The sequence below is a fragment of the Haplochromis burtoni genome, unplaced genomic scaffold (assembly GCF_018398535.1).
Source record: "Haplochromis burtoni strain Fernald_Lab_line unplaced genomic scaffold, NCSU_Asbu1 Contig_536, whole genome shotgun sequence".
NCBI classification, from domain to species: Eukaryota; Metazoa; Chordata; class Actinopteri; order Cichliformes; family Cichlidae; genus Haplochromis; species Haplochromis burtoni.
Genome location: NW_024582897.1, coordinates 254,197 through 269,056, shown reverse-complemented (window position 1 = coordinate 269,056; position 14,860 = coordinate 254,197). Strand labels below are relative to the sequence as shown.

Sequence of the window (14,860 nt, the reverse complement as noted above, 5' to 3'; positions counted from 1 at the left end):
ATTCAGCTTTGATATTAATGAGTTTTTTGGGTTCATTGAGAACATGGTTGTTGTTCAATAATAAAATTATTCCTCAAAAATACAACTTGCCTAATGATTCTGCACTCCCTGTATAAACTTCAGGCTCAGTTCACACTTACAACTGAATAAAGGTGTTACACCTACAGGGGTCCATGAGTCCACAGTCAAAGCATGTCCAAGAATTTTTAATAATAAAAATAATTTAGTCAAAGAAAATGATTTGACCTCATCTCTTAAAACTAATATTAATAAATTAATCTAAAGACACCAAGACCAAAGACACAGATGTGACATCATGTCTCCTGATCCATGTGCTGATCTGTTTTTTGATGTTCTCTGTTAGCGGGAGGCTAACGTAGCATGGAGGAGAGTAACGCTACAGCAGGTTGGAGGTTTTTCGAACCTGCTACACCAACAGCTTTTCTTTGTATGTTTCCAGTATTTTCTTTACTTAAAATTATTAAAAGCTTAAAACGACTGACAGTCAGTTTCCTTGATGTTTTATCACAGGTTCTGCCAACTTTTTGGGTTTACCGCGTCCTTAACGTGCGATAAAATTGAACAAATATTATTAAACTCGCTCTCCACGTTTTATCGTTTAGTTTGACGCAGTAGGCAGCCGGAAGATAAAACACTGAGCTCGGAGAAGTGTTTTATGACATTTTATAGACGGAATAATCTGCAATCGGTACTGGAAATGTTCGCCCGTTGCAGCACGGTGGATGTTTGCAGACTTCGGTCAGCCTCTGCAGAGACTTTAACAGCAAACTGTTCCTGAGTTGGAAGCAGGGGGAGTTCCAATCATGAAATCGTCCTGATATTTCAAAATGCCGTCATCATGATATCATTCCTGCAGATACCACCCAGCCAAAACTGTTCCAAATACACAAAGTCCTCTCCCACCAGCTCTTTCCTTCTCCCATACTCTTCATATCTTCTTCAGCTTTTATTTATCTCCTCTGCATCTTCATTTTTTCTCCTTCTTCACGCTTTTCTCTGTACACCATGTCCTCGTGTATTCCTTTCGTCCTCTTCACCCTCTTTTTCCCTCATTCTCTCCTCTCCTTCAGTCTATCTGAAGTAACCAGTGAAGCAACTATAATGTTATTAGCTATAAATACCCCTCCATCTCTCCTCCTGTCAAATAGAGGAAGTTTCTTTCTTGCTCTCATCCTGTAGTTATATCTTCTCTGCTATTTTTGCCTGAGGGATGTTCTCCTTGTTTTCACATTTAAAGCACAATAAGAGCTTATTTCACATGAGAGCAGGAGAAGTTTCATCTTTAATTTCTACAGAGAATATCATGTAAGGATACGTGAACTTTTAAACCTCTGTGGCTCTACCCTCACATAGATCCACGAGCTGTGGGTAGTGACCGGAAAAAAGTGGTGGATGTGAGCTTCTTGTTAAGAGTGTCTGGGCTCAGAGATACGGTGAGGAGCTCAGTTATTTGAGCTGCTGCTCCTCCACGTTCAGACGAGGCAGCTCAGTTGGTTCAGGGATGTCATTGGGGATGTCTCCTGGGAGATATGAGGGGTTCCCGATCCACCTAAGAGACAAAATCTCTCCAGTGTGTCCTGAGTCTGCTCCGGGGCCTCCTATAGCTCCCCACCTGAGTGTCTGAGACAAGCCACCGTTCAGAGGACGCTCTACAGCTTGCACTCATGTTCTTAGTCTCTCCATCATACCCACAGCTCAGCCAGCAGTCCCACAGCTTCACTTTCACGCTCAGTACATTAGCTACATCTTTATAACAGGTGGGTTTTTCTACCAACGAGCAACTGAAATTATAAAAACCTCCACCGCACACATGCCTCAGCATGATTGGCTCATACGCTCATGGCACCAATTGGCACTTTGGGTACAGGAGACATTTTTTTTCCAGAATATTATCCAATATTCTTGGGAGAATATCACTTATTAGCTGTAAGTATGAAATTAAGAAAGCTCCCCGTGCTGCCTGCGGTCAGGGAGGCTGTTTTTATGCTTTATCTGTGCCTGTTACTGAGTCTTATTTACTCTCTGTCCTGGTTTATTTCTTCTTATCGCTCTCAGGCCAAGAGCCAGCTCACTCATTTTCTCTCCCTCTCACCCATCTTGTCCCTTCCCCAGGGGGACGTTTCAAACTGAGTTCTCACCTCCGTTTCAACAGAAACGCAGGAACAACACCCTCTTCTCTCGCCAACACACTCTACAAATTTTAAATATGGCCAGTCAAGTGTGTCAGCTTGCCCTCCACATGCACCCTATCTCTTTCCCTCCAGCCTGTTTTCTTTCCCACATACACAGAAGGCTTCCTTTGGTGAGGCACAAGATTTAGGAAATAGTGAGACGGGTCTGTCACTCCCAGCTTATCACAAGTGGGCTCTTAAATTCCCTGGTTAGATCTGTAAATTTCAGTGCTGTCATTAGATTTTCACTCCAATTTCTAGGATTTTTCTTGGTGATTAATTTGCCATTGGGAGTGGAAAAAGCACATGTGTTATGAAGGCAAAGCATTCACTTTACCTTCCTAACAGAAGTCTGTGCTTATTTCAGTTACTCTCTGACAATTTTATAAACGAAAGGTATTCCACAGGGATCAGTACTTAGCCCTGTGCTATTCATTGTGCACATGACCTGGGACCACTGAGACCTGTGCATTGCTATGCTGAAGTCACAGTTTTATACTTAGAAGTGCACTAACTCAGAATCTACAGGTACAGGTTAGACTTAAGTGTTTATTAAATCCTGATAAGACTAAGCACAGGCTCTTCACCAGATGCTAAATGAAAAGTTTAAAGTATATGCTGTTAAAGCAGCAATTACAGTGACAGTTAAATGCCTTAATATCTGAAGCTGAACATTGTATGTTTTTTAATGAGCAGCACTTCTGTTTTAGTTTATAAAGATCTGTTTTTTACCAGAAATGATCACGTCGCTGTCTTGCTTTCACAAAGCCGTTCTTATTTGAGTACCACATTCAGAAATAGGGCTGCCACAAATGACTATTTTGATAGTCGACTAGTCACCGATTATTTTTGCGATTAGTCGACTAATCAGATCATCATCCACTGGACATAAAACGTACAGCTTATAGCACCAGCAGCATCTGCTCTTATATAACTATCATTAGCTTACAGCTTGAAGTGTTTACGGTATGTGCTAACTAAAACATAAAGACAATCTTAGCCAAACCGATTTACTCAGGAACAAATAAAATACTGAAAAAAGCCAAATTAACATTTTTAAGTTATCTAAGTGGCTTATATATCACGTTTAACCTGAGTAGCGAAAGGCTGCGGGGATCTGAAAATAATGTGCCGGGAGTCCGATGTTATTGCCGGCTCTAGTGAGCCTTGAACTCCCGGTCAGCTCATCTCTGAAAACGTTGGAGCACTTTTCCAAATATGTGATGTCTTGGTAAATCAAGCACATATTTAAAGTTTACACAGCTATGCTCTCAACTGAAAATATCTTAAAAGTTTATTTTGTGACCCAGAAAGAGTAATATTAAAACTAAGTAGCTGCCGCCATTGTTGGAAACTGGAATTGGCTGGGCTGCGCTATGAATTCTGGGATAGGTTGGGCCACGAAGGATACACCCGACCCGTCCTTCAAATCTGGGGAAAAGGTGGACACATTGTTGGCCGCGTTTGTTGGAGTCCTCGAATTTGGACACAGCTACGATACTGGACACAGCTTCTTCTGGTAAATTCTGAGGTTAGACATGAATATTAACCTAGAGCAGTTTAAAGTTTCTTTGGGTGAATGAATGCTGTTTTTTATGGCTTTTATTACAGTCAGCTAAAGTAACATATTTTAGTAAACTGTAGAAGGAAAAAAGCTGGACTAAAAAAAAGTGAATTATTCCTGCATGACTGCCTTCACAAAGTGTTTTTGTATTGTAATGTCTATCGTCGTCTTCTGACAAATAATTCCCTTATAATAATAATAATTAAAAAGACTTAAACTAAACTAAACTAAAGATAAAGAAAAAATTAACCCTGGTGAAGCTAGCCTGAAGTTCTGACATATTTTCCTGTGAGCATCTCCATTTGCTGTCTGTCAGCACATGTCATCATGCTCAGCGGGAATAATTAGGCGTGCGGCCACGAAACAGAACTACTCTCACATTTTTCTGCCAAACACTTTTCATGCACGAGTCATCTGACTCGTATGTGTTTGTTTCATCTGACGGACGCGGACAGACGGTCATAAGTTTAGAGAGCAACTCGGTGGATTTTCAGGCTGAGCTTCGTGTTGTTGTTGCTTCAGCCGTGAATGAACAGCAAAAGTTCATTTATCAGGCTAACCTCAGAGGTATTGAACAGAAATTCCTCCACAAATAGTGACATAGTGCCCGCAGGACGACAGTTTAACTGAAAAATTATATAGGGACATGAGAGATGAGAGGAACATACCTAGGAACATAACGAGAACAACAACCGTTTGAGTCAAGCCTCCTATTTCAAAGAGACGTGTCACAGACGAGTTGGGCTCATCAGCTGATTCGGGTTGACATGGCAGTTTGTAAACCTGTGATTACAGCCAGTCTGAGTCAGGCTGTGAGTGTTTGGAGACAGCTCGCCTCATGCCGAGTCACCTGTGCAGTCACCTTGCGCTTGATACTGGAGGTCGCTGGTCACTGCAACTACTTGTGGTCAGTCTCTGAAAGCAGAAAATATTCAGTGCAATCACTGGGCAGCCAATGATTTGCTGCCATCCAATTTTTTGGTCTAATATGTTCATTTGGAACACATCAACCTGTGATCCAGGTTACAAATACACAATCTAGGGTGCTGAGTCTGTGGATGAATCCTCCCTGAATACACCAATCAGAGGATGTACTGGGATACACTGGACACCGACGTGCTATAGTGTGATTAGAGAAAATGAAAATGGTCTATATAAACAAACCTGATGAGTGGCTTTCAGTCAGCTCTTTCCTGCTTTTATATTACTGCTGCTCAAATTCACACCAGGCCACTGCATGTCCTCTGTTTTATGTCCCTCCAGCTCTCTGGTCAGTCACCTGGTTTGAACCTGCTGCTATAAGTGAGCCCAGATAAAACCATCGGACAATAAGCTGCATGTTAGTGTGAGCAAACTCCAGCTCACCTGTACCTGTAGCTTAGTGAGGGGATGTACGTGTATGATTAGCAACAGCTTACGCGTCCAGGTGGCACAGCCACGTATGCAGGTGGCTGCATGTTGCATTAATCAGAGATTAGAAACAGCTTAATAAGCTGTAATCTAGAGCTGCATGGGTGTGACCTTCTGACTGCTGCCATTCCATTACACTGTGTGTGTGTGTGTATGTGTGTGTGTGTGTGTGTGCAGGCCTGTGTGTGTTTTCTCACAGTAAAGTGTGAATGTGTGAACAGCTGCAGGGCTGACCTCCTTTTGTTTGTCCTTCCTGCGTGCACACAAATGGCGTCCTGTTCTCTAATAGCCTGCACTGTGTGTTTGTGTGATGCCATGTGGACTCCATCTGCTGAAAGATGGAGCAAAAGGAAAGAGAAGCACCTGTCCACACCTGTGCATGGTTTATGTCAACTTAGTGCAAGCCCAGTGGCCATTCTGACCCACGTTAACCCCTGGCATGGGGCAATGACACGTCTGAGGGGGGGGGGGGTTAAAGTTTGGCAGGTGTAGCGGTGCAGCATGGGGGAAAAATTACTAGAAATAAATCACATTATCCTTTTTGATCTTCCGGCTGCGATCAGCTGACCTGTGCTGCCAACTGGATTCAGTGTTTCATGAGATATAGGCTGATTTCCAACCTTAGACACTATAAAGCCAGAATAAAAGGAAGAATGCAGTGAATCTAATGAGCAGCGCCCAGTATAACCTGATGTCTGCTATCTTTGATGTATCCCAGTAACAGTCAGGGCATCACTGTAAACTCTGCCACAGTACTGCAAAGTCTGAACTGAGGGGCTGAACCAAGGCCCAGAATAAGATACAAGAAATCTTCTCAAATGGAGTCCCAAGAATACAAATATGGAGCTGGAAATGAGCACAAACACTTAGACGCATACTCGTCTGAAATATTCCCACATTTAAGGTCTGAAGGCTTTTCTGGTGTAAAGTGAAAGGGCTGAAAACACAGTTAGCATTGAACTACATCGTTACACTTCTTCATAAACTCAAGGTTCTTCTGCTTTTCAACAGATTGCTCATCATTTCCCACCAAACTGCTGAAAATCTTTTGCTCTAATTTCGTCTCGTTTCACGTCATTCATGTTCCTTGGTGGCATTAAAGTGCTGTCGCAGTCATTTCCTTCTCTTTCCGCTCTGTTGACTTCAGGACTGTGGAGATGAGATTGAATTTAGCGTCATAAAACACTAATAAGCCAGAAGTACTGCCGCTGCTGGCCTGCTCACCTTTTGCACCCTGATGATGAGCTCTGTGAAAGTCTGACAGCGTTGTTAGTAAGAGGATTATGAGCCGCGTGGCGGTCATTGACAGATTTAACTCTGCATTCTGAGCAGGTGGGATGAGTGAAATGACAGTTAATAAGTTGTGGCTCATTTAAAAGGACGACGTGTGACGGCCAGCGTTAACGGCGCTCTCTCTGTTTGTGTGCAGGCTGCAGGAGTCTCTGCCTTTCTGTGACAGGAGCGAGCCACACATCACGTTAACAGGTAAGCGTGGCTGGTTTGAACTCTGCTGGTAGGATTTTATTGATGCCAGTGTGATTATCAGTTCTCCTCATAGATATTAGTAATTCCTGGTTGATTTTAAGCGGGGATTGGATGGATTTCCACCCCTTTAATGCTTCACAACAGGATGGATTTACGCACTCGAGGAAGCATATTTGACTGTAGGTCTCATATCATCCTGTTCTTGGCTCAGATGTGTTTTGTCCTTTTCCTCCAGCAGTGATGTGGCTGCAGTTTTCGCTTCTAAAGCATCACTCTCTCTGTTTTAGCAGCTTTCTCTCCTCTTGTGTCCAATCTTTGTTCTTTAAATCACTACAGCGTTCATATTTTAGACACAAGCAGCTCATTTTACTGTTGTCACCTTGGGCCACAGATATATTCTCAGAGACGTTTCTTCCTGTTAAAAGGGAGTTTTTACTTCCCACTGTCACCAAGTGTTTGCACACAGAGGTGTTTGATTGTTGTGGTTTTCTCTGTGCCGTTGTAGGCTCTCATAAAGAACTTTGAGGTGATTGCTGTTGTGATTTGGCCGTGTAAATGCTTTGTTTTTTCAAGGCAGAGATTGAAACAGATTTTTTTCAGTCTTAACATCAGGTTTTTCCATGTTTCAGCACCAATTAGAATTACTGCCGACATTCCTGTTTCCCCAGGTGGTATCCTGGTTTGCTGTTTTTCCCGATAACGTATGTGACCCTTACACTTTATTATGAATCACTAGAGTAGAAGCATCTGTAAGTTTTGTATGCTTTTCCATTAACCAGGCTGCCAGATTGTCTGTGAAACACAGCCTCGCACACGGTCCACACCCTAAACACAATTCCTACTGACGGAGCAAACAGAGAACACACAACCAGACTCAGGGAGTGTGTGCAGCTAATCTCTGTGCACACACACACACACACTTGTGTCGGATGCTGAATGAATTACCTGCTGTCATAGCTTTTGTTTCACCACTTCAGCTCACTGTGAAGATGCAGTAAAGGGTGAGAATGTGAAATTTAAGCAAGTAGGTGGGGGCATATATGCGACTCTTTGGATAATTCGGGATACACGGATACAGCGCTTAGAGCACGGATCTGTGTGCAAGAGGTTATCAGTGGCGGTGAATGGAGCCTAACCCTGGCATGAAGAAGTGTTAACAGGAGCAGAAGCCATTTCTTGGATCCAGCTTTTTGAAATTATTAAATCCCTGCAGCTTCTCGGGATCCAGATCGAGCGAGTTTGCACGTGACACAGCAGTGGCTCCGTCAATTATTCGATCAATTATTCCTGAAGCTGAGAGAGAGAATCAGTCGGGTGTTAATCGAAAGTCACAGTCTGCTTTCCACAGCTGAGACAGGTGAGCTGTCACATGTTAAATCATTAGTTCCACATGTTCAGGAGTCCTGAGCTCCAAACAGCTGTCAGAGGTTTTTACTCTGAGTCAGGTCGATTTATTTACCGTATTTCCCGGACTACAAAGCGCACCTAAATATTAGCCGCACAAGCTAAAATCAGGGGAAAATCCTGTTTTGTACATACATTAGCCGCACCTGACCAAAAGCCGCAGGTGTTTCAATGTTGACTTATCATATGTAAGAGAATATGCACAAAGGGAATTGTCAGGAAAGAGATGGCTGTTTGGAGACATCACTTTTATTAATATTTTGAAAAACAAGTTATGGGTACATATTTGCACATGTTAGTACATAACAATAACCTACAGCACACCAGAAAAATAGATTCAGACTACCTTTTAGGCTCAGGTGCAGTGACACAGCTTTAACAAGAAGAAAAGTCAGTCATTCACCATCTTTCTCTTCTTCCTGCGCACTAAAACCACCAAAGTCCTCTTCTCCAGTGTCGGATACAAACAGGCTCAGGATGGCTTCGTCATCCACTCTTCTTCTCTCCTTCGTTGTCACTTTCAAAACCAAAGAAATCCTCATTGTCAGTGTCAGAGTCGAACACCCTCAGAAGGGCCGTGGCGGTGTCCTCCTCTCCATCATGCAGCAGTCCAGCCCTTCGAAATCCGTTGGTGATCGTGGATGTTTTCACACTTTTCCACGCTGTCAGAATCCACCGGTGGAGTTGGGCATAACTTGCTTTTTGGGCATAACTTGCAAGTTTATCGCCGCTCATCATCCACGACTCCCGCTGAACGCGTACCGCTACTTTGAAGTTTGTTTTTCGCGCTACTTCGTACGGCACTACGTTGCCTGGCGGACGGACATGTGACTAACATACCACTCTTGAACCCCGATCCTTCCGCCAGGCAACGTAGTGCCGTACAACAGCGGAACACACAAAACAAATCGTCTTACGATATCACAAAAATCACGGACAATCCATAGAAAAGCCGCACCTGACTAAAGGCCGCAGGGTTCAAAGCTTGTGCAAAAAGTAGCGGCTTATAGCCCGACATTTACGGTAATCTATCTGCTCCCTCTGCTCCACCCGAGCCCCACTCCATCTGATATGTGAGAGTTAACACCACCGTGTCTTCTGTTCCCTGAGTGGATGCAGTTCTGCATCTTTAGCCAGCGCTACCTGTTTGCATACCTTTAGGGTCACATGTTTGAAGCCTGCCTGTGTATACTAGTGAGACAGCAGCAGCTGAGAGAGAGCGAGTGAGAGCACGCCAGGGGCCGTCCAGGTCGGGTGTCGGTCCGCCTCTGCAGCACTTCTGGCTAAATTCAAACATAAAGCCGGACATTATCATTTGAAACAGAAACTGTTTCCGTAGTAACTCCCATTCTGGTGCAGGTTAGCCTGCAGGCACGATGTTCATGAGGTCGTTTGTCACAAAGAAGATGTTTGAGCAGTGCATCAGTGTTTGCAGTTGTGGTTCACTGAGGGAAACCAGAGGACTTCACATTATGTGAGTTGGCTGTAACAGGATTCTGCATTTCTGGTCTGACGGCTCCCAGCGTGCACTGCACCCTTCATTATTTATTGCATTGGCAGGGGCGGAGTTACACAGCTGGTATGTCAGGGATGGAGACAGACCCCCTGCCCCCCATCAGCACACCTGTGTGTGTGCTGTGTTTAGGTGGAGAAAAGGGGGGATGGTAATAGGGTGGGGCTACTGCGCTGATGAGAGCGAGTCGGCGGGTTTGCCATGCATTTTTTATGCACTGCATCATTCTGTGTGTGTGTGCAAGATCTGTGTGAGTATTTGAACTATAGGCTTACAAAAAAGGGGTGGCTGAAAGGGTAACAGAGTAAAATCTTCCTGAATCTGTCCTGATACGAACTGTACTCTGTGAAGTGCAGGGCTCCTGGGTATTTTAGTGTTGTCTTGTTTTAAACAGGACCTGCTGTGTTTTCTCTTATTTTCTGTCACATTTGTACTGTTGGAGTGGCAGATGTTCCTGTAAACGTACATTTGGCTGCTCTGTTTGGATCTGTATGACGTCAGTGAGAGCGGACATCCCTAATTTGGTTTTTATTTTTGAGGGGCAGCTAAACTTAAAGGGGGAGGAGCTAAAACAACTGAACTAAGCAGCTGCATCAAGGCTCAGAATGAAATAAATGGGGTTTATTTTGAACTGTTGATTATGCAAAGCTAGTCTTGTAGAGTCCTGCTTTGGGCTGAGTGATGCTCATTGCTCTTTGTGAACATATCGCTGACATAATAAGGTCTCAACTTGGTTTGGACACTGACTGAAGGGCTGCAGCCGTACTTTTCCTGGATTGGTCCCTCGGTGTGGTGACTCAGTGAAAAAGTCCTGGGATTAAATCCGGTCAAAGGAGCACCATTCATGCACAGGTCTCCTTAGAGAGGTTATTTTTCCCGCCATCAAATGCGTGCTAAAACAAAGCTAGGTTTGATTCTCCCATCACAAAGGCATTCACTTAGCGCTGGAGTTTAACCCCGTACGCTCCTCAGTGGCCTCCCGCTGCTCCTCAGACTGAGGGAGGATTAAATGTACTGAATGAATTTCCTTGTGAGGATCAGTGAAGACCGGCTTAACTTAATTGTTTAGTAATGTGTCAGAATTTGGTCTAAATGTGGTGGCGAGGTGGTGTCCAAAACCCAGACATTAGATTGGTTTACATTTTTTAAAACCAAACAAAGCAGCAAATCAAGAGAAATATGTTTCAAATGTGACCAAAATTCATGTTTGGGGAAAGGGCTCGTTACATTTCTGGCAGCACTTCATTAATTTCTTGTTTCAGATGAAAAAAATAAGATGAAAACAGGGTGATGGATGGTAGAAGAAGAAAGCCGATAGCAGTGGAAAGATGAAGAGGGCGAAAGCAGTTCATCACACCGTGAGCGAGCAGAGGGTGAACTCTCCGAGTTTTTCCACTGAGAAATGGTTTTGTGTAAATTCTCCCGGTTTTCTGCTCGGATCTCTCTCCTGTTTGATCCTCCCCTCTTTATTTTCCTCTGACCCCCACTTCCCCCTTCCCCCTCTGTAGTGTCTCTCTTACTCCCCCCCCTCCCTGTTTTGTACTCCTTTTTTTGTCTTGCTCCTCTCTTTTCATGCTCTTTGTTGGATCCTTCAGGCTGGACACATTCCTCCCTCAATCTTCTTTTCATCCAGTCCTTTTAAAAATCTTTCTTCACAATGATTTCTTCTGTCTTACACACACACACACACACACACACACACACACACACACACACACACAACACACAGCACACACACACACACAACACACACACACACACACACACACACATGTCAGGTATTCATATCTTGGGGACATCTAATTAACACAATTCGTTCCCTAACCCTTACCCTTAACCATAACCCTGACACTAAAAGCACGTTTTGAGTCTCAAAAATGCCTTCAAACTTGTGGGGACCAGGATTTTGGTCCCTACAAAGATATGAAAACACGCTCACACACACACAGACACACATTCACATGATAAGTAGCTTCAAGCAGAAAACTTTCCAGGCAGATTTAACGCAGCGACGACTGAAGTGAGGAAAAAGTAGACAAGAAAAGTGTGACAAAGAGGGAGAAACTGAGGCTGTCGTCCATGCTTCTGCTATTCTTTCACGTTTGATCCTGTAAAATTACAGTATTAAAGTGAAAATTAAAGTTTACAGACATACCATATTACATTACAGCAACAACAGTTATAACTAAAAAAAAGATTTTAGTGTCCCGTATAAATAAAATACACTTCACAGCACGATTCTGTTTGTCCAGTTTCCCGACATTTTAATAACGTTTTTTGACTTGAAAGTCAGAGTGAACCTTTACTGGGATTTTTTGTTTGTGGTGTTGACATGTTTGATGAAGCCGTGCGAAGCAGAGAAAGATGTGAGCTGCAAAGTAAGAGAGCCTGCGAGGGACATAGAGGAAGGCGACTCGCTGTGTCATTGAGTTTATTCTGTGAAAAAAGCAAACAGTAAGAGAATGGAGAGAAAACATTTGCTGTCTGTTTATAAATAGGAATGAATACACTCTCCACCCACTGTGAACACACACAGCGACAACACAAACACGACAACCACCACGACACACCACCAACGCACCACCCACACACACACCACACACGCACACACACGCACACACACACAGCTTTGTATTGACCAGCAGAAGCTGCCTTCTTTGGACTCTAATCTACTGGACGTCACGACTGATTTATCTCCATGCATGTGTGTGTGTGGTTGTACTTTTTGTGTGTGTGTGTGTGTGTGTGTGTGTGTGTGTGTGTGTGTGTGTGTGATGTATCCATCATGTTCATGCCTCACATCATGTTTTCCAGTGTGTGCACTAATATCAGTCACGGTACAGTAAAAGGTGCGGTGTGTATCTGAGGTATTGACTGAATTTATAGTGTGTGTGCATTAAGCCTCGTCATTAGAGGATGGACTTTCCACTGAAGGTGCTGCAGTGCACCCTGGGAATGCATCCGATGCTTTACGCCAGCGTTTTGAGGCTGTCTTCACTTTGGCTCTCGGAGCTTCAGCCCGGTCGTTGCCCTCTTCTTCCTCTCTCCTCATTCTGTTGCTGTATTATTAGTCAGCTGTGTCACTTCACATCTTCTATTTCATTTCCGCCAACGTGGTGCTGTGCACAGAGTCAGCCTGCATTTCTACATGAATCAGAACTGATTATTACGCAGTGCTGCTAACAGAAGTTGAGGTCATTTCCATTGGAGGAAAATCACAGCAGGCAGGATCTGTGGGCTGCGTCCGCCAATCGTAGTTCAGTTTCTCTCCACTAGTGTCAGTGTGTTTGACTTTGGGCCCAAAGATTTAATGGTAGACTGCTGGTTCCACCCTTTTGACACCAACACCAGTTTTTTATTTTAGTTTTAAGCTTTGAACTGGTTCTACAGTGGGCACCAGCATCACATCAGGGTCCATAGAGTCAAAAAATAGTTTCCCACAGAGTTTGATCGTGTTTGTGGTGATAGCACAGCGCTGCACTTATGCCTTATTAAATGAAAACAATACCACTGGTGACAATTATAAATAATACGTTCATGTTGCCGTGGATGAACTCTTGGCTGACGCGTTTTCTCTGCTGCTCGCCGAGGCAGTCAAAGACTTCTACCACAGGATGTGCAGCTCACTGCTGAGGCAGATGATTAAACACTCGGGTATTTATTCATCTCAAAATGCTCGGCAAATAGTCACAGCTGAAAGAAAGAGATGTAACTGAAGCATGTATCTGATGCGCTGTAACCTAATGCTGAAGTATCTGCACAAGGTTAAATTATTGATATGATGTGAATGAAAGTTTCATTGGGACTGACACTGACCTGAAAGGCTCTCGCTCTGCTGGAGCTACTCTGATTGCAAAGTTACCTCCTTCACAAATCATATTTGAGGAGTTCAGACCCAGACAGTTCAGATTTCTCATTAAGCAACTCACCGGCCAGCATCACCGCCGTCATCAGTCAGTCACATTCACGCACATGTCCCTCTGTCCCGTCTCTTCCCTCGTGTCTTGTAGTTTTCCAGCTCTTCCAGCTTGTAAAGCTCACAGAGTTTGCTTTGAACGGCCATTAAGTCGCAGCCGGTGAGTCGGCACTGACCAGCGACGGCCTCTCTGATTCACACCTCTGCTTGATGTCAGACGGAGTCGGACTTCTGTCGTGCTCCTCATCCTCTTTCTTCTGCTTTGTGTTAACTGTAAACCGATTTTACCTCCACGTTCTTCTGTGACAGCAATCAATACTGCTTGATCAGTATTGATTGCTGGTAATGCATTCACAGCCAGCGCCAACGAAGACTAAAAAGTGCATTTTTCTCAAATCCATGGCTGCAGACTCCTGTTTCTTAGCTTTATCTTTAAGGCCTCTGGTAGTTACTTCCTGTTTGTTCCTCCTCCAGCCGCCCACTTTTCCCATAAAACCAAACTGACCTCAGACGGTTGATCCATCAGACGGTGACTCACAGCTACAGGTATCTGCAGAACAAAGACGAGAACACATATATTTTCCTACAGTTTACACTTTAACAGCCGTTTTGGACTCGTGTCAAACTCAAAGCGTGACCACAAAAGATTAAATCTTGATTATTTTAATCTGACTAAATAGCTGGCAGCTTGGTTTGCTGAGGTCTTTATGTGAAGCCAGTATGAAGGCTGTGCAGCAATATTACCAGAATATATTTATATATACAACATATAATCCAGTAAAAATAAATGGTTGATTCAAGATCAGACGGCTGATTGAAACACCTGGTCAAAACACCTTTGTGTGTGTCAAAATCAACAGTTTAAATAATGTTTGTTTCTCTGCTGTTTCCAGTTAGTGAGAAACAGGAGTGCAGATTTCAGTGATATTGTTTTAATACTGTTGCTGTGACCTGCCTGCAGCTCTAACAGGTACATGAGCTGGAGATTCTTTATTAAACAAACAGTGAACCTCCCAAAAACTTTGAACACTGTCATCAAACCTCCTCTTCTACGTGTCGAATGGTATTGATTCATCTACTAATGTCAGCTTTACTGAAGCAGAGGTGCTGCAGAGCGAGAGGAAACACACAGGGGAGAAAGTGGAACCACAGAAACCAAAATCCTCAAGTTCAGTCTCGTTCAGCTTTCCTTCCACAGTTTATTTACATGTGTGGTGTTAAGGTCAGAGATAGCAGGTCTCCCTGCTGGGGGTCTTAATGTGACCTTGTAATCCATGTCAGTATTGATTATGTAGAGCTGTGTGTGTGTGTGTGTGTGTGTGTGTGTGTGTGTGTGTGTGTGTGTGTGTGTGTGTGTGTGTGTGTGTGTGTGTGTG

At 43.7% G+C, this 14,860-nt stretch overlaps 1 protein-coding gene across 3 annotated transcripts in view; it reads left to right on the top strand.

The window, feature by feature from the left end:
• Positions 1-14,860, top strand: part of pak1 (p21 protein (Cdc42/Rac)-activated kinase 1) — a 69,065-nt gene that overhangs the window by 9,053 nt on the left and 45,152 nt on the right. For 2 of the 3 annotated variants that reach the window (XM_005947621.2, XM_005947620.2), the window contains exon 2: positions 6,596-6,651. The exons of the other annotated variant lie outside the window; for it this stretch is intronic. The gene's annotated coding sequence lies outside the window, so the exon portion shown is untranslated. The remainder of the gene's footprint in view (positions 1-6,595; positions 6,652-14,860) is intronic. 3 annotated transcript variants of the gene reach the window in all.